The 18,114-nt window shown below is 39.5% G+C and overlaps 1 protein-coding gene across 4 annotated transcripts in view; it reads left to right on the top strand.

The window, feature by feature from the left end:
- Positions 1-18,114, top strand: part of MTERF1 (mitochondrial transcription termination factor 1) — a 567,546-nt gene that overhangs the window by 121,030 nt on the left and 428,402 nt on the right. For 3 of the 4 annotated variants that reach the window (XR_007130659.1, XR_007130662.1, XR_007130663.1), the window contains exon 1: positions 17,023-17,205. The exons of the other annotated variant lie outside the window; for it this stretch is intronic. The gene's annotated coding sequence lies outside the window, so the exon portion shown is untranslated. Of the gene's footprint in view, positions 1-17,022; positions 17,206-18,114 lie in introns of those variants that run through there. 4 annotated transcript variants of the gene reach the window in all.

The raw sequence follows: 18,114 nt of genomic DNA, 5'->3' as shown, positions 1-18,114 counted from the left end.
TGCCATGACTCTCTAAGGCTCCCAGTAACTGTGGATCTGGCTGAGCATTTGACTCAGCATTCTGAATAGGTTTTAATTATTTAAGTTGGTAGAATAACAAGGACATACTTTCAGAGGACTAGGAATACTTGCGTCTAGAGAAATCAATCAAGGATCATCCTGCTTTCAAGGAATTCACAGCCTCCTTTGGGAGACAATGCAGAAAGTCACAAAAGGCAAAAATCATCCTTATCTGAGATTCTCATAACCGTTCTATTTCAAGCAGAATGGAAAAAGGAAACCTAATCCACCGATTGGTTCTGTGTTGGCTAAATGGAGCACAGAGAACTTCATGCATTGCTTTTAGTATGGCCTTGATATTACATTTAAATAATTAATGTCAGCCAGTTATCTGGTTTGTGCACTTATAGTGATAATATGGTGGTATTTTCTTCAATGCATAAATTTGAAGACATATGTGAATAACCTACAAGTGTAAAAATTTGATTTTTACTATGTCGTAATGTTCACCAATACCATCTTCAACACAAATGTCCCCATGTCTCTAAAGTCAATGATGATTTTTATCACAGCTCAGAAAAGACCTCCAGGTAATTAGTGACAACACTTTGGGCAACAGTTTTCCCCCTTTGTCCTTTCTGTGTTTGTAAGAGAACTCAGTGGCAAATGGAGAAGAGAGATAATGGTTCACAATCAATGCTCATGGACCAGACACCTAATTCGAACTTAACCAAAAAGTCAATATTTAGCTGTACCTTATCAGTGTGGAAATGTCAAGCATAGCAAGAGACAGGAACAATTTTCCAACTGATTTCTCCTTCCTGAGCTTCAGTGTTCAAAGCTGTGTGGCAGGATCTCAACATCAGATAAGACAACACAGCCTTTCGGAAAAAAAAAGATGACAAATGACAACGCTTGCAGCTGCAGAGGCACCAGTTTATGGGAGGAAAACAGATGTAAGAGACACATTCTCGTCTCTCCCAGCACCTTCCCTCAGTCATCTTGCAGCCTGTGTGATGCCAGTACTTGGTCATTACTCACAGTAGGCAGCCTTGAGAGACAGCAACTTGCTGAGTCAAGTCATAATTTGTTGCCACCCAAGACAATTGACACAAATGATTTGCCTTCTAAATTTGCTGGGACTAGGGGGAATGCATCAAGCATGACCGTGGGTCATGGGCTGTGGGTCTGCAAAACAGAAGCTCTGTTAGGTCTTTCCTAATAGAGCACTAGGCAGTTCATGTATAGGACAGAGGCTTTCAGGCTTTTAAGAACCTCAGAACCCTTTCAGAATTCCATTTCACTGCATAGGACTCCGGCTGACCTCACCCATGTAATTTCTGTTGAAAGTTGTATTTTGTCAAAAAACAAGGTTACATTAGAAAAACCTGTAATGATAACTCACATTTAATGAGATGGTTTGACTGTCTGTCAGCATTGAAACATTTGGTTATGGAAAAAAGGAAATAGCGTTAAGAAAGAAAATGGTGACTTACATGGCTAAATATGCACTGTTACTGACTTTTTAAGGAATTCTGGGTGGGTTTGACATTTTATTGAACATGAAGATCTAGAAATTGCTGATAGAGAAAACATCATTCATCTAGAAATCCTACTAGAAAGGACCTGCATGAATTAGATTCATAGAAAAATGAGGCCTATGAGTTCATCAAGGGCAGGAATCAACCATTCCAGACTATTCATGTAAGAGTCACTTAAGTGTTTGTTAAAAGTACAGATTCCCATGACTTTCCTCTTGGATCATTCTGATTCAGGGAGACTGTAATGGGACCTGGAAACCTGTCTTTTTAACCCAACTCCTAATAGATAGACCCGGAAGCATTGCTCTTCAGTGTCCTAGCAAAATGCAGGGAACAGAATAGGTACTCAGTAATGGAATGAATGAATGAACAAAAGAAATTGCAATGAGCATGCTGAAAGGCAGCCTCAGCCCCTGATTTTGCTGCATCTTCATACAGTGTGCCAGAACTCTTGGCCTTGCACAGCTAACTCCTCCTAGTCATGAGAGGAATGACCTTCAGAAGGAGTTGTAAAGGTTAGGTTTTTAAGTCACATGGAATAATACTCTTTCACATTTGTCCTTTGTTGGAATATCGTAGTAGCACACACACATAAATACTATGTCCTAAAAAAGGAATGAATGCTAAGTGTTGTAAACAGAAAGAAACTCATGTAAGTATCCCTTAGGAAGTAATCTTTCTTGTATTTCCTGCCAAAATAGGTCCCACCAGGCATGAACAATCCCCCCTCTTTAACTTGTCCATAAATGAGCAAAGAAGGAGCAGAATTCCAGTCCCCATGTGGTCAGAGCCACTAGTAATTTCTGCACTACCTGCTAACAACCTAGTTTTTCCTCTTCTAAAATTGTATGTCACATTGACTTTGTTACTGTAGTCTCCAGAGGAATCATTTGTAAAGTCCATGGTTAACATGGAGATCTTCCTCCACACAATATAATAGCTTGTTATAGTACAAGTCTGAGAACTATGGAAGCAGAGAACATGGGATAGAAGTGAGAGAAGGAGGGTAAGAGCTATATCTTTGTTCCCCTGTAAAGTCCTCTGACAGAGCTTGGTACATGGCAGGGTATGGGATTGGACTGAGAACACCCAGTCATATTTTGTTCAGTTTCTGTGGCTGCCTGTCATTACCATAGCTCATTTAGGGTCATCTAATTTCTATTGAGGAGAGAATAGACAACACACAGGACAAAAAGAGCCCTAATGAATTTGTTGAAACTTGTCGTGTTCTATCTTTGTGACTTACTGAAGATTTAGGGAGTATTGTTGGGGGAAAAAAGCAACAGGGCAGAGTTAAGGAAGGTCCCAGGCTGATCCAGTAGTGTTTCTTAAACTTTGCTGCATATTAGAATATGGGCAGGTTTAAAAAATTCAAGTACTAGGCCTTGTCCCATACCAATTCAGTCAAATTTTCTGGGGGCATAGAGTTCCTATCATGGCTCAGCAGTAACGAACCCAACCAGTATCCAGGAGAACATGGGTTTGATCCCTGGCCTCACTCAGTGGGTTAAGGATCCAGTATGGCCATGAACTGTGGTGTAGGTTGCAGATGTGGCTCAGATTCTATGTTGCTGTGGCTGTGGTGTAGGTCGGCAGCTGTAGCTCCACTTCAACCCCTAGCCTGGGAACGTCCACATGCCACAGGTGTGGCCCTAAAAAGAAAAAGAAAAAAAAAAAGTTTCTAGTATAACCCAAGTGAGCCTTAAAAAAATGTCTTGGACGGAGTTCCCGTCGTGGCGCAGTGGTTAACGAATCCGACTAGGAACCATGAGGTTGAGGGTTTGGTCCCTGCCCTTGCTCAGTGGGTTAACGATCCGGCGTTGCCGTGAGCTGTGGTGTAGGTTGCAGACGCGGCTCGGATCCCGCGTTGCTGTGGCTCTGGTGTAGGCCAGTGGCTACAGTTCCGATTCGACCCCTAGCCTGGGAACCTCCATATGCCGCGGGAGCGGCCCAAGAAATAGCAACAACAACAACAACAACAATAACAACAACAACAAAAGACGGAAAAAAAAAATGTCTTGGATAATTCTAGCGTGCAGCCCAATTTGAGAACTAGTGACTCATAGATTGTTCATCTACCCTATCTTTTCTAGTCATATGTTATTTCCTCTGCCTGGAGTGACCCTTGTCTCTTCTGCCTAGAACAGGTGAGGACCTGTTCATCTTTAAAAATTCACCACAGATATACCTTTTATTGAAAGAGTTTTCTCATTTATTCAACAAATATTTACTGAACTGCTTACTCCTTGATACCAATGGCACTCAGTGACAACACTTAATACATTTTGATTTTGAAAAATTATTATTTTTTTAATCTACAGACTTAGAGTTCTTTGAAGCCTTGCAAATTGTTAATCTTTGACCTTTGTAACACATTTTTCTTTATTTCCATTCCCCCATATCCCAGCTGAGTGATGATTGTCCCACAGACATTCAACATTGCGCAACAATGATTTTATGAAGGTTACTTTACTTGGTGGATTCAAAATTGCTATAGTTTGACTTAAAATTAAAAGTTTTGTTTTGTAATGATCAAATGTGTTTGTAATGCTCTTCTCAGAGATGCCCCTAATTTATGCATCATTTGTTTGCAGTACCATTGGATGATACGTGATCATTCCAAGATTCACTTCCCTGACAGTACCTGGCAGACATTTTTTTTTTTTTTTTTGTGCTCACCCATTCTCAAGTTCACCTGACTCTCTTTATTTCACTCACCTCTTTATATGACATTTAGGACCCCCTAGGATCAGGCCCCACTTACCTACCTAACCTTTATCTGTTCATGTACATCCTCCATGTTAGTCAGGCTGGTCTCCTCAATATTTGCCAAGTGTAGGGTTTTTATCCTTCCTGTCTTCTATTCTAAATTGTCTGGTTCTCCAAAACTCACTCTTCCTTGAGTGACCTGACTTCTCTAACTTTTTCACAAGATCTTACCATGCAATTTAGCATTTGTCTTTATACAGTCTTGTCTATTTTTTATTCTTAAATTGTTCCTCACAGATGACCTTTTTCCTCCCCTAACTGTAGGAATTGTCTCATATATAACTTTCATAGGTTCTGTGACACCTAACACAATCAAGGCTTTACTCTAGGTACTTAATACATGTTTGAATCTTTAGAGATTTAATTGAATCATATCTGCCATCCAGTAAAAAGGGAGTGTTTAATACACAATTTAGAAATTTTAGGTTTTCTGTGCAATGATTTTCTATAGGACATAATCCAGAAAAAGTGTAACCCCAGCTCTGGGGCCCTGTTATGGGGTGAACTGTGTCCCCCCAAGTTCTAACCCCTCAGTATCTCAGACTGCAACTGTATTTGGAGATAGGGCCTTTAAAGAGGTGATTAAGTTAAAATGAGGCCATTAGTGTGGGCCCGAATCCGGTTTGACTGGTGGCCTTATAATAAGAAGAAATTTGGACACACAGAGGGATGCCACACACATAGAAGAAAGATGTGAGGACATAGTGAGAAGGTGATCATCTGCATGACAACAAGAGAGGCTGTAGAAACCAGACCTGATGATTTGACTTTGAAATTCTAGCCTCTAGAACTGTGAAGAAATAAATTTCTGTTGCTTAGGCCACTCAGTCTGTGGTATTTTGTCATGGCAGTCTGAGCAGACTAACACAGGTCCTGTATGCTGCCTGTCCATAGTGACTCAGAACCTCTCAGGGATGCATATTCCAGTTCTCTCTTCTTCCTCCCAAAGTTGGAGGATTCCTGATCATGCCTCCCTGAGAGAGAAGATGACATTGAGAAGCAAAGAGAGCTCCCTCCTCCTCTCCCTTTACCCTCCTTGACATGCTCAAGCTTGGTTCTGTGCAAGGGGATCATGCCCAGAAGCTCTCTCTCTCTCCTTTAGTCTTGGATTTTAGCCACTTTCCCAGGGGTGTAGCTGGTGAAATATGGTCCTCAAGCCTCTGAAATCAGTATTTTTTCAATTCAAAACTCTGATTTCCTGTGCATAAATGTAGTGGGCTAATTTGTATTTGAGGGAATTCTTCTCTGAAAGAAAATGTCTTAGTTCAGATTTTCTTTAAATCAAATCCTGAGACAAGGTTTTGGGGCAGATAGTTTATTTTTGAAGTTGTCCCAGGAAGCATTGAGAGGCAGTAGGTGTATAACACAGGAGGAAAGTCAGTAGAGAGTGCTTTCAGGAGTGGTTACCCTGTGGGGACCTAGGACAGTCATAGCATAGGGGCAGTGTAGTTATAGCAAGGGGCAAGGAAGCTGAGGTATTTATCCACCCATCTTCTGTTTCTTACATGTTTAGGGTTGGTCCTGGTGCAGTGAACTCCCTACCACTCTGGCTTACTCTAGGAGTGGGCAAATCACGCTCCTATAGGCAGAGAAAGTCCAAGGGCAAAGAGACACAGATACTTGAAGCAGGAATGCATTACTTTGTGAAAGGGACTGTCCACCAGTAATATAGGCAACCAAAGCTGCAGGAATGTATTAAGGAGGTACTGGCAGGGCACCAACTCTCTGTGGCAGAAGACTAGTTTTCAGATGGGAGGAAGCTGGACTTATGATCTCTAAAGTTATAATTCACTCTGTTAGGTACTATGAAGACAAATCTTTAGTGCTTTGGGCTTTTTGTAGCTAATTCCTGCTTATCCTCCAAATTCTGATTTTAGAGCCATCGTGCCAGAATTTATTCTTACAGTTCTACAGCAGCTGTTCTTGGATTGATCCTGGTCATTGTCTCCTGGTCATCCTGAAAGTTCACTCTGCCCTACCTGCCCCCTAAATCTCCCAACAAGCCATACAGAAAGCAGAGACTTTAGCCTCTCACCTCCATCCCAAGGTACTTATTTCCTAGTAAGTGATGTGTTTGTGTGAGGTGAGAGGTGGTTATTAGGACATGGCCAGTGCCTTGTGCTGAGGTTCTGCCATGTTCAAGGCATGTGAAAATTACAGGTGGGCAGGGCCTCTCAGAAGACTGCAGATTATCCTAGGAGATAATTATTGTAAGGGATGAGGAAGCCAGGGGTGGCAGCTGGATCCAGTAACAAGCATTAGTCATCAGAGAGAAGCCATTCTGAAAATGGCTAGGACTCAAATTTTTCTATGACAAATTTGTCTCTAGTCCTGACTTCCCTTTAGATCATGTCTCAGTCCTTCAGATACTTCAAGTGAAAGCTATAAATGAAAATGGAGTTTTTGCTAAAACTGTTAGATACTGGAGGTACAAGCAAGATAACACAGGGACCCCTCTAACAGAATGTAATGTAATCAAAAGAGAGAGATGGGGTGGGCAGGGGGCAATCATTTCCAGTTCTAACAGTGTCCATATAGAGTGCTAGAACACCACAGGAGGAATCAGAAGCCTCATGGTATCTTAGGAGGCCTGTTCCTCAGCCCAGGGGTTTATCAGAGTCGGGCAGTGCTTGATTGATGAGTGTGTCCTGATGAGCTGAGGGGGAAAGCTATGAAATCTTGGTTAGCTGATTAATACAATCTCATTTATTCCCATAGGCCTGTAGGGGCAGATGAAATATTCTGCTGGATAGGGATAAATTATTTCATTTCTTTATACAATCAAGTTTAGAATATACTTCCTTCTTCACGGTGGGGGCTCAATAATTTTCATTGAATGTATTACCTTTACTCACATTTGCTAAGCGTTAAGAGTAAGCAGAATTGGAGAACTTATTCGTGGTGAATTCCTGGGGTGAGGAAGCATGGATTCTTTCTTATTCACTATGTCTTACAGAAAAAAGTGCATGTGATAAGAAAACATTTATAGATAACAAAATGACTTTATCACTATATAACCTTCAGAGAGAGCAAGTTCCTGCTGAATAGCACTTCAACTAATTACTCTTACTTTGCCATCACTTGCTAGCATTGTGCCTTTGGCCAAGTTATTTAACATCTCTGAGCCTTGGCTATTCTGTAAAATTGAGATAACATTACCTACTAGCGAGGCTTTTGAGAGTATTGAAGATGTTAATGTGTATGAGGTGTTTATTGGGGTTCCTGGGATATGGCAGGCATTTGATGATGATGATGATGTTTGTCATCGTTATTGTATCTTAGATAATCTATGACGATGTTAAATAAGATCCGTCTATGGAATTACCTCTACTTTGTTCTTTGTTTTCAGTTGGTTTTTTTTTTTTTTTTTTTTTTTTTTTTTTTTTTTTTTTGCTATTTCTTTGGGCCGCTCCTGCGGCATATGGAGGTTCCCAGGCTAGGGGTCGAATCGGAGCTGTAGCTGCCAGCCTACGCCAGAGCCACAGCAACGCAGGATCCGAGCCGTGTCTGCAACCTACACCACAGCTCACGGCAACGCCCGATCGTTAACCCACTGAGCAAGGGCAGGGACCGAACCCGCAACCTCATGGTTCCTAGTCGGATTTGTTAACCACTGCGCCACGACGGGAACTCCGTGGTTTTCTAATAATACCTATTTAATGTAAACGTCAGAACTTTTAAAATAAAGCCTTTGGTGTAGAAAAGTTTCCGGAAGTTTAGATGTATTCTCTGTGTGCAGTGGTTTTATCTGTTTTGGACTCCCTCAAAAAGAATCAGCGAATTAGTGAGGCTTTGTTTCCTCTTATATTAACTAGATTGTATTTTCTCCTTTCCGATATCGGCTTTTGCTTGTTTGCACCTCTGTCAGCTAAACCAGTACCTAAAACTAGGGTCTATTGTTACTTCCCTTAGTATCTTCCTTATAAGCTGCTTGAAGAAGTTTTGCTGGAGCTGAGTGAAAGTGCATATTGTTTAGAAGACAGACCCATTTTTAGCTTGAAGGTAGAACAGTGTTCTTTTTTCTTGGTGAGTTCCTTTCCTTTTGATGAAAGCCAAAACTTGAGGCTAGTGATGACAGATCAGGGTCCTAATTGCTGTGCTGTTGGAAATAAGGAGAGATGTTTATTGCTAATCAAGTAAATAGCAAACCAAATTTCATCAGTGTAGTAAGGTGAGCCCACTCACTGGGCTGGTCTTATAAAATACTTTTTCTAGAGAGCCTGGGAAAACTCCATGAAGTGGTAATAATAAAAAGAGCATATGGTCTTTGCAGGAACTTTGTCATACATAAGCAATGTGCTATGGGTGTGGTAATGAACATCAGGTGTGTTTGGCACATGACTTCTCAACTTGGGGAAGAGGAATTTTGCTTTTGTGCACATACTGGAATGTGTTTTTGCATTTCTGGTATTTAAAAAAATAACTTCAGGACTACGTTATTTTTTATTCCTTATTTGGAAGCTATATTGGTCAGCATAAGAAAATACTTAACTTCAGATCTTCAAAGGCATGCTGTAGAGGTTTGGAAATCATTTGGTTTGGCTTGAAGCAAGTATGGCTAGTGAAGTGACAGGCACACAAGAAAGAACAACAGGTGAAAAAATGTGGAGTGTCTTTCATCTTTCAAAGGATTTTCTTGATGAATTGAAACAGCCGTGAAAATAAGTACTGGCCTTCGTGCCCAGTGGCCTAAAAGTACTTAGAGTGGGCCAAATGAAATGGCAGGGGCCTAATGAAAATCAGGCAACACGCCTAGGTCTAATTAAATATGTGCTGCCTCCCCCAACTTTTTAAAAGTCCCTTTAGCTCAGTTTTTAACAAAAAAATCTGGTTTTGTGGTCAAGAGATATTTCTCTTCCTTGCCTTATATAGAGTTAGTAACAGCTTGCAGAGACAAACAGAAGCATGAGATATTCAGTAGAACCAATAAAAATTTTTGTTGGCTAGGTAGATTTTCTTGCTGGCCTATTTCTTTTGAAAACTCCTTTTAAAAATCAACTAATATATTTCTGGACTAGAGTAAATAATATATCTCAAAGCCATTGAATGTAAGTCAGAGATAACATTTTCCAATTTGTTTGGGAAAGATATTACATCTGATTGGAATGATGTTTTAGAACAGCTTTTAGGGCTGTTGACTGAGCTTCTGCAGTTTCTTTAGCTTCTTTGAAGGACTCTTTGGGATCCTTTGAGTCATGAATAATTTTCTGATTAAGATCCTGGGACAGATGTCTCCAGAGAATTCTGAAAAACTTTAAAACATATTTGAACAACGTGAAATTGACCAAGAGTAGAACATATTCTCTAATGTCCCAGTTTATGCTGTGGGTACAAAGAGGACCTGGGACTGGATCTCAGACGCCCAGGCCCTTAGTCGGGGGGGCTCGCGCATGCCAGTACCTCCCATGAAGAAGTTGCTGCTTGAATACAAATAAAAGATTTATGTTAACTCAGGAGGTAACATAATTTATTGCAGCACATTTATGAAGTCCTAGGAGATGTCTGAATTATAATTGGTGAGTCTGTTTTGTGTCTTTCTCCAAAGCCTTTGCTTAGGGAGCAACTTTGGAAGTCAATGATGATGCCAGATTTGGAAGAATTCTAGAGGCCTGTGTTTGGGGAGCAGTGCGGATGAGAACTGTACTTAATCTGCAGATGATAGTCCACTGCAAATATGTGTGTAAAAGGGTGACAAGACAGTCAACTCCTGTGATAGATTATTCCTTTTAAAGAGAAATATCAATACAATACTTAGCCACCGTCAAAGGGCAGGCATAAACAACACCACCAGCAAACCTTATAGTTTCAAAAGAAGCCTTGTACCCTGTTTCCCTTTTGAAATGCTTAATGAAAAGCTGCACAAAAAAATGTCTGGATTTGAGGATTTTGGAACAAGCAAGCAAGCAGCAGGAACAGAAGCCCACGTGCTCTGTCTTTACTGGCTTTAATTGTTTTGGTTTCAAGCTTAGCAGCAAAATGTTCCTGCCAAGTGAGTGTATGTGTGCTTGGGATGTTTTCTGCTTTACTTCACTCAGGCGTTTGAAGAAAGGCCCTGGTTTGTATCAGTTAGACATCATTTTAGTGTAAGAGAAAACACGCCCCTTGAAACAATTAAGGGATCGCAACTTATCATTAGGGTGAATAATAGGTTGCAATGTCTACTTAGAACAGAGTTTTAGAAATTAATTAGTGGGATAGGTCACAAAATACTTCACTATTTTCTAGTGATTAAAAATTATAATTTGATAATTAGACCATGAGAAAATTTTCAGGGCAATATATTTATCATTTATCACTTAAGAAAGGGGTTGGCAAACTTTGTCTGTAACGAGCCAGATAGTATTTAGTATTAGGCTTTGTGCCTTTGTAGTGCGAAAGCAGCAATAGACAGTAAGTAAATGAATGAGCATGCCTGTGTTCCAACAAAACTTTAGGTATTATATATTACCTTTTATGTGATTTTAACATGTTCTTGCTTTGATCTTTTTTCAACCATTTAAAAATGCAAAAACCATTTTCAGCTTTGGGTTGTACAAAAACAGGCAATGAGCCAAATTTGGCCAAAGGGCTGTAGATTGCTCACTCCTGCTTTAGAAGAAAAGTCCCTGTTATTATTTACATTAAGATGTCCAAGCAGTAGTTCAAAGAGCAATGCATTTTTTTCCCAGTTCACAATTACTTTATAATTCTGGTCTAGTGATTATTGTTTTTAAAATGCATTCTTTGGGTTGTTTGAAGACTGCAGTATGAGGGCTAGCCGAGTGGCATGAGATTTGACAAATAAAATTCTGACTGTGTTCCTCTCATTAGGTTCCAATTCTATTCATCAGTAAAAGGAACTTGTGTCATTGCCTCACTTGTTGCAATGAATAAATCTGTATAATTTTACAAAAGAACAACTGCATGGATTCTTCTGCAGCCTGAAGACTCAAGTGTTGGGCTCCACTTTATAAAAGTTTCCATGACAATCTGGCCTGATAGAATGACAGGTTTGCCCTCATGGGGAATTTCTTATTAAGGAAGCTTTTCTTTCACCAGGAAGCTTTATGGGGACTTAATAGGGGGTCAAACAGAAAGAACCAAATAGGACCCTTTCATAAACCATACCTTACACTGGCTCTGGCTTGAAAGAGGGCTTGTTTCCTACTGTGTGTGGTGATGGGGTGATGTTCAGAAGCTGAGAGGTTAGAGAGGACCACCATGCTACCCTGGGGTCCCTGCTTCCTAGTGGTAACCAAGAGACTTGGACACAAGCATGAGCTATTAAGATATGGGCTAAGCCAAGAATCATAGGTCCCAGCTTTCTCTGTTGAAAGGCAATGGTGAAGCAAATGGGCTCTGAGCTTGACTATCTGAGTTTTTATCCTTCCTCTGCCATTTACTAGCCATGTGACTTTCACCTCTCTGTGCCTCACTTTCCTCCTCTGAAAAAGGGGCATGATAATAATAAATAAACATGCCAGGGTTGTTGTGAAGATTAAGTAAGTTCATAGAGGAGTTCCTGTCGTGGCGCAGTGGTTAACAAATCCGACTAGGAACCATGAGGTTGCGGGTTCGGTCCCTGCCCTTGCTCAGTGGGTTAACGATCCGGCGTTGCCATGAGCTGTGGTGTAGGTTGCAGACGCCGCTCGGATCCCGCGTTGCTGTGGCTCTGGCATAGGCCGGTGGCTACAGCTCTGATTCAACCCCTAGCCTGGGAACCTCCATATGCCGTGGAAGCGGCCCAAAGAAATTGCAAAAAGACAAAAAAAAAAAAAAAGTAAGTTCATAGAGTTGGCCCTCCTATTTGTGGGTTCCACACCCACTGATACGAAGGGCCAACTGCACTACACCATTTTTTAACTTGAATTTTGGTGTCTGCAGGGGTCCTGGAACTAATCTCCCACGGATGTGAGGGACAGCTATGTATGTACCTGGCACATGGTAGTGAATAAGAAATGAGATCTGTTATGATGGTTTTCTTTCTTTTATAGACTTGAAAGTAATGTAACAATTGTAAACTCTTATTTAAAGGCAGATTCCTTTCCTCAGGCACAATCACTATGACAATATCCTTTAATCTTTTGCTTTTTCTTTCTCAACAATTATCACTCCATCATTCTACTGATCTATACTTTCCAGTCACCTCAGCCCCCATGTCCTAATACCCATTTTGGATCTTAGCCTTTATTCTCTTTCCACCCACTGCATTTTATTATAAACTCAGTGATCTCCTGGACCTAAACTGAGGAACAACTGGTTCATTTATAAGAGGGAAGCATAGTTTGTCAGGTGTAACCTAATATATTGCCTTATGGTTGTGGCACAGCCCAGTCTAGATTTGGCTCCAAAATCTATGGGTTTTCTAGGCAGGTTTACTATAAACTGCTTATGCCCTGCTTAGAACTGAGATGTTGAGAGGATCGAGCCCAATGGGAAAAACTGACGGTATTCTGAAGGTAGGCTTTATGTCTCATCAGTCTTTAATAGGGTCCCCCAGAGGGCTTTGGAGAATGTTCTGTATTCTAAAGACCTTCAAGAAATACTTTGTGCTTGACTATACATTTTGGGTATGGGTTCCCTTTCCTGCCCAACTGCTTTCTGGGCTGAAAGAGAAGCTTTAAATGTTGTTCCACACTGTGGTAAATTCAGCTTAAACACTGTTATCTTTCTTCTTAGGCCTGTGCTCTGGATCAGGGCAGGAGTGTGGACGGTTGTTGAGGGAAGCTTTTATTTTGGTTAATTATCATCCTGGATTTGTCTATTCCTATTTTCTTGGAATAAAAGTGAGATGTTATTGTTTGGACTATTCCATACAGAGGGTAGGATTTATTTTTTTCTTTCTAGCAAGATTGCAGTGTGTAAGTTATGGACAAAAGCAATTCTGAAATATTTTAATATGTTTGCATAAGGAAAGCCCATATTGCATAAGATTTACATGAGGTCTTTGAGTTTTAGTCTTTTGGATGACTCTAAAAAAAAGTTGTTCTCAGCCCTATAAGAAATAATGTCTGCATTAAATACTTGCTTATCCCTTAGAAGACTGGGAATTCCCTTGTGGCACAAAAGGTTAAAGATGTGGCATTGTCACTGTAGTGGCTCGGGTTGCTGCTGTGGTGAGGGTTTGATCCCTGGCCCAGAAACTTCCATATGCAGCCAAAACAAACACACACAGGTCAAGTTTTTTGCCTCATATTTCTTTGGTCTTTAGGTATCTCACCCATGTAAGACACTCTCCTTGACTTTGAAGGATACTTCGTGTATGCACAAAATAGAGGGGAATAAGAGTATGCTCCACATACAGCTTTATTTGGGTGAAACTCACCCAAATGACACTCTCTGTTGTGTTAATTGCTTATATTTTAGGCTCGTGTAGAGTTTACATTCATTTATCAATGCCTCTTTTGTCAGCATACATGTTCCTACTGTGTGCAAAGGGCAAAACCAAGCCACATATTTGGACAACAAGGCACACAAATGCTTGTTTCTGTCATTCATTTCAAAGGTGAAATAATCTCTGCAGTATTTTTACTGTAGATTTTTGAGCACAACCAGTGGTGTTGATGAGTCTGTTTATTTTTTTCTAGTGGAAAAAAAAATAAAACTAGCATTATTAGTACTAGACATTGTGCATACATGAGTTCATTGTGCATACATGAGTTCATTGAATCCTTGCATTAACCCTTCAGCATAAGTAGTATTATTCCTTTATTATAGATGAGAAAACAAGTTTGAGAATTAAGTCACTTGCCTAAAGCCACACAACTGGTAGGTTGTGGAAAACTAGGATTTATAACCTGGTCTGTCTCTTTCACTACTCACACTGCTTCTCTTTAAGCAGAGATGGTTTTTGTTAACCACCTTGCAGAAAATGCTCACTTCGGGTATTAAAAAGTACCCTCCAAATATATTTAACTTAAAAAAATTGTTATGGAAGTATGTGGAAAAATACGTTGCCTCTCTATATTTTAAAAAGTAAAAATTTGGAGCTTAAATTACCAAAAAAATATGCACAATTATATAAGTAAAATAGGTCCATACTCAAATAATTAGGCATTTAAAGTGATTATTCCACAAAACTATTCAAGTCCACAATCTTTGTTAGAGTAAATATAATTGAGCAAGTACAATATAGACTGATAAAATGACCAGTTTGCTAGTTCTAAATATAACAGCGATGATTATATTTTAGAATATTTTTTAATTTTATAATTTTAATTATAAAAGAATTACTGACAACAGAAGAAGCTAGAGGTTCTTGTAAATGCTTAAGCAAAGCATTAAGTTCTTGCTGTAAAGCAGAGACAAAGTCTTCATTTTTGTGCCAGAATTTCCTTTTGGCTCAGATGACCAGATCTACAGAAGAGAACATGGGGAGATTTTGCTGTTCTAAAAAGGTTTTCTGATATATTTAGGAGAAAAAATTGTAAAAGACGTATGAATTCTTCTAGAATAGTTTATATGTGGGTCATCTATTTTATTATGGCACAAAATTCTTTTAACTTTTCTCGTCTTGATTTCTATTTTTGTTTGTGAGTAATAACGATTTTGCTATTTAGGTTTTTAAGGGTCAAATGATGTTTAAAAGTACTCTGGGATGGTTAAAATGTTATTTATATGGATGGTAAGTGCATGCAGACAATACTCTTCAAAATTCTCTGATGTCTTTACCCCTTGTAGTAATACAGTCCACCCTCACCATTGCTTTTCATCCATTTCTGCCCCCAGGAAAAACAGGGAGAACGTCATCTGGGGATGGGGAGGATAAGAAAGGGAGACAGGTCTTCACAGTCAAAATGGAGAAGTTGAAAACCCTTTAAATTCTTAGAGGCAGAGGGAGTAGAGAGTAGGGAAAGAAGGAAGGAAAGGAGGGAGGGAGGTGGGGAGGGAGAAGGGCAAGAGCTTAGCATTTGAGTACAGGGTCCATGCATGAAAACTCCCATAGGATGAGTAGAACTATCCAGAAAGGTTTTAGGAGAACCTGGAATTCCTCTCTTTCCTGAGGGGAGAATGAAAGCCTCTAAGAGAAGTTCTGAGATCAACATGGCCCTCAAAACAGTAGAGCAGGTTGTGAGGGAAGAGTCTACCTAGATGGTCCTGAGATAGTACTGCTTGTTGCCCAGGGCCTGAACAAGGCATGTACAGGATCCAGAGGTCCTCATGAACCAAAGCAAGCAGGCACAAGCATTTTGGAGAACTGGTGTCTAGAATAGGTGCAAAACCATTCCACCACCCTTCAGATGGATGGATATCAGAAAGTCAGATAATACCGATTATTGGTGAGGGAGCTGGGAAACTTTCTTCCTCTGTTACTGGAAGTCTAACCTGATGCAGCTGTTCTGGGGAGTTTCTTGGAAGTACTTAGAGAAATCTGATCATCTCAGTATATACTCTAGAGCCACTCTTACACAGGACTATAAGGGAATATGTATGAGTATGTTTATTTGGGAGGGTAAAAAGTTGGATGCAACTGAGGTGTACATTGCTAGGAGAATGAATTAATGGAATTATGAGATATGCATATGTAGTGGACCTCTGTGTACCACTCAGAATTAATTATCTAAATTACATAAAGCAACATAGCTAGATCTTAAAAACATATGTTGAGTGAAAAAAGAAAAAAAAAAGCCCTATAGCACAGTTAGATGTACATACATTAAATACATACAACACAAACATTACATACTTCTCCAAGATACAAAAATACCTAAATACACTTGTTTTATGAACATTTGTGTGGATGCATCAAGCAGCGAGGGGAATGGAAATTATTTATTATTATTATTATTATTTTTTTTTAAGCCTGCACCTGTGGCATATGGAAGTTCCTGGGCTAGGGGTCAAATTAATGCTGTAGCTTCAGGCCTATGCCACAGCAACAGCCATGCAGGATCCAAGCCTCATTTGGGACCTACACTGCAGTTTGCAGCAATGCTGGATTCTTAATCCACTGAGTGAGGCCAGGGATTGAACCTGCAGTCTCACAGACTCTACGGTGGTTCTTAACCCACTCAGCCAGAGCAGGAGCTCCTGGGAATGGAAGTTATGATGAGAAGTTAAGGAGAAAACAATAAAATCAATAAAAACATGATAAAGGCCTTGTGAGAGTAAATGATGGTGTCTTATTAGCTAAGAGGTATAATTAACAACTCTGAATTTCAAGTTAAAAAAAAGCTGCAGTTTGCATACATGAATCACAGTGAATACATACAGTGATATACTGTGACGACTATCAGGAGAGGTGGTCCTTCAAGGAGTGACAGGGAGTGACCAGCCTCTATGAATAAGCAACTCATCCATGTTACATAAACAGATGATTTTAGGACCAGGATGGAATTTAGTAAATTGCTTGTTATTTAGTTCTCTGATGCCCTGGAAGATGAAACATTTACCCCCTGAGATTAATTTTTCACTGACTGATCAAACTCAATGTACTGTTTATGTTCTCTGTAACAGGAATTTTAAAGTACATAAATTTTTAAGCAAGAGTCTGATATCCAAAAGATGCATTACTTTCATCTGAAGTAATCTGAAGTTCAACTGGGTGAAATACGACTACAATTTAAGCTCCTTATTTATAAAATATGGATCCAGTTAATCAGATTTATAGTGTGAAGCTGGAGCTCTCTCTGATGACTAGAGAAGGAAATGTAATGTTCTTAAAATATTATCCCCAATGGTCTTAATTACTTACCAGCTGCATGTTGGCTGTCACTTTTACCTTTTTAGATCTTGGTTTCCTCATCTGTAAAATGGTCGGACTAGTGTCTCACTACCTACAAATGCTATGATTCCCAATAACAAAACCAGAAAAGATGATTAAATTCTACTAAATAGAAAGTCCTCTCTGCTGTATTACCAGCAGTCTATCAGGGTTGCCTCGGCCAAGAGAAGGTGACGAGTACTACCTCCAAAGGTAAGGATGAGTCAAATTCTATTTCCACACTGTTATCTTTAGGTCACCCTATGCTTTTCAGAATCAGACATTCCAAAAATTCCAATGAATTACTTTTTGAATTACTGTTAAGAATAGAATTGGAGCAATAGATTTATAAGCTGGTGTCTCAGTATAATCCCATTATTGGAATCCATGATTCTGGATGGTGTTAGAAGTAAAATTATTCTCTTTGGGTGCTTCCAATATAAAAATATCTTGGATGGTTTGCAAGACAGCCTTGTAATAATAATAGTAATAATAATAATAATACCTAATACATTATAGCACATATACACTGTGGTGATTTCCAAATATTAACTCAATTCATTTTTACAAAAACAATGTGAGATAGATGCTATTATTATCCCCTTTTGTGGAAGAGGAAAATGAATCACAGAGAAGTTAAGTTAAAATTTCACGACTAGAAAGTAGGAGAGAAGGAATTTGAGCTCTCAGGCCATATAGCTCAAGAGTCCATGCTTTTAACCCCCAGATTTACTATCTCTCTAATATTTAGTGAAGTTCCAGTTTACATCAAAATATTTCTATCATACTAGAGATTTTCCTGAACTGTATGGTCTGAAAAATGTTCTTGTTACTCCATTGATGGTCAGTTCTTAGAGGAAGATAATCAGAAAATAAAAAACTATTAGCTCTCTTACTCTGATTTGTCCTTCAATCCTGCTTCTCGCAATAATAGTGTATCGTGTATTTATTCAGTTCTTCCGCTGTACCAGACTAAGTGCTTTATTTTTATTAACTTGTTCATTCCTCATGACCCATATGAGGCTTGTATGATTATCAGCCCCATCTTACTGATGAGCAAGCTGAGGCTTACAGAAGTTATACATTTTGCTCGGGGTCATTTGTCTAGGGAGGATCCAAAGG

Source organism: Phacochoerus africanus, chromosome 11 (genome assembly GCF_016906955.1).
Source record: "Phacochoerus africanus isolate WHEZ1 chromosome 11, ROS_Pafr_v1, whole genome shotgun sequence".
In the NCBI taxonomy this organism is placed as follows: domain Eukaryota; kingdom Metazoa; phylum Chordata; class Mammalia; order Artiodactyla; family Suidae; genus Phacochoerus; species Phacochoerus africanus.
Note: the sequence above shows the minus strand (reverse complement) of the source record. Positions and strands in the feature narration are given on the sequence as shown.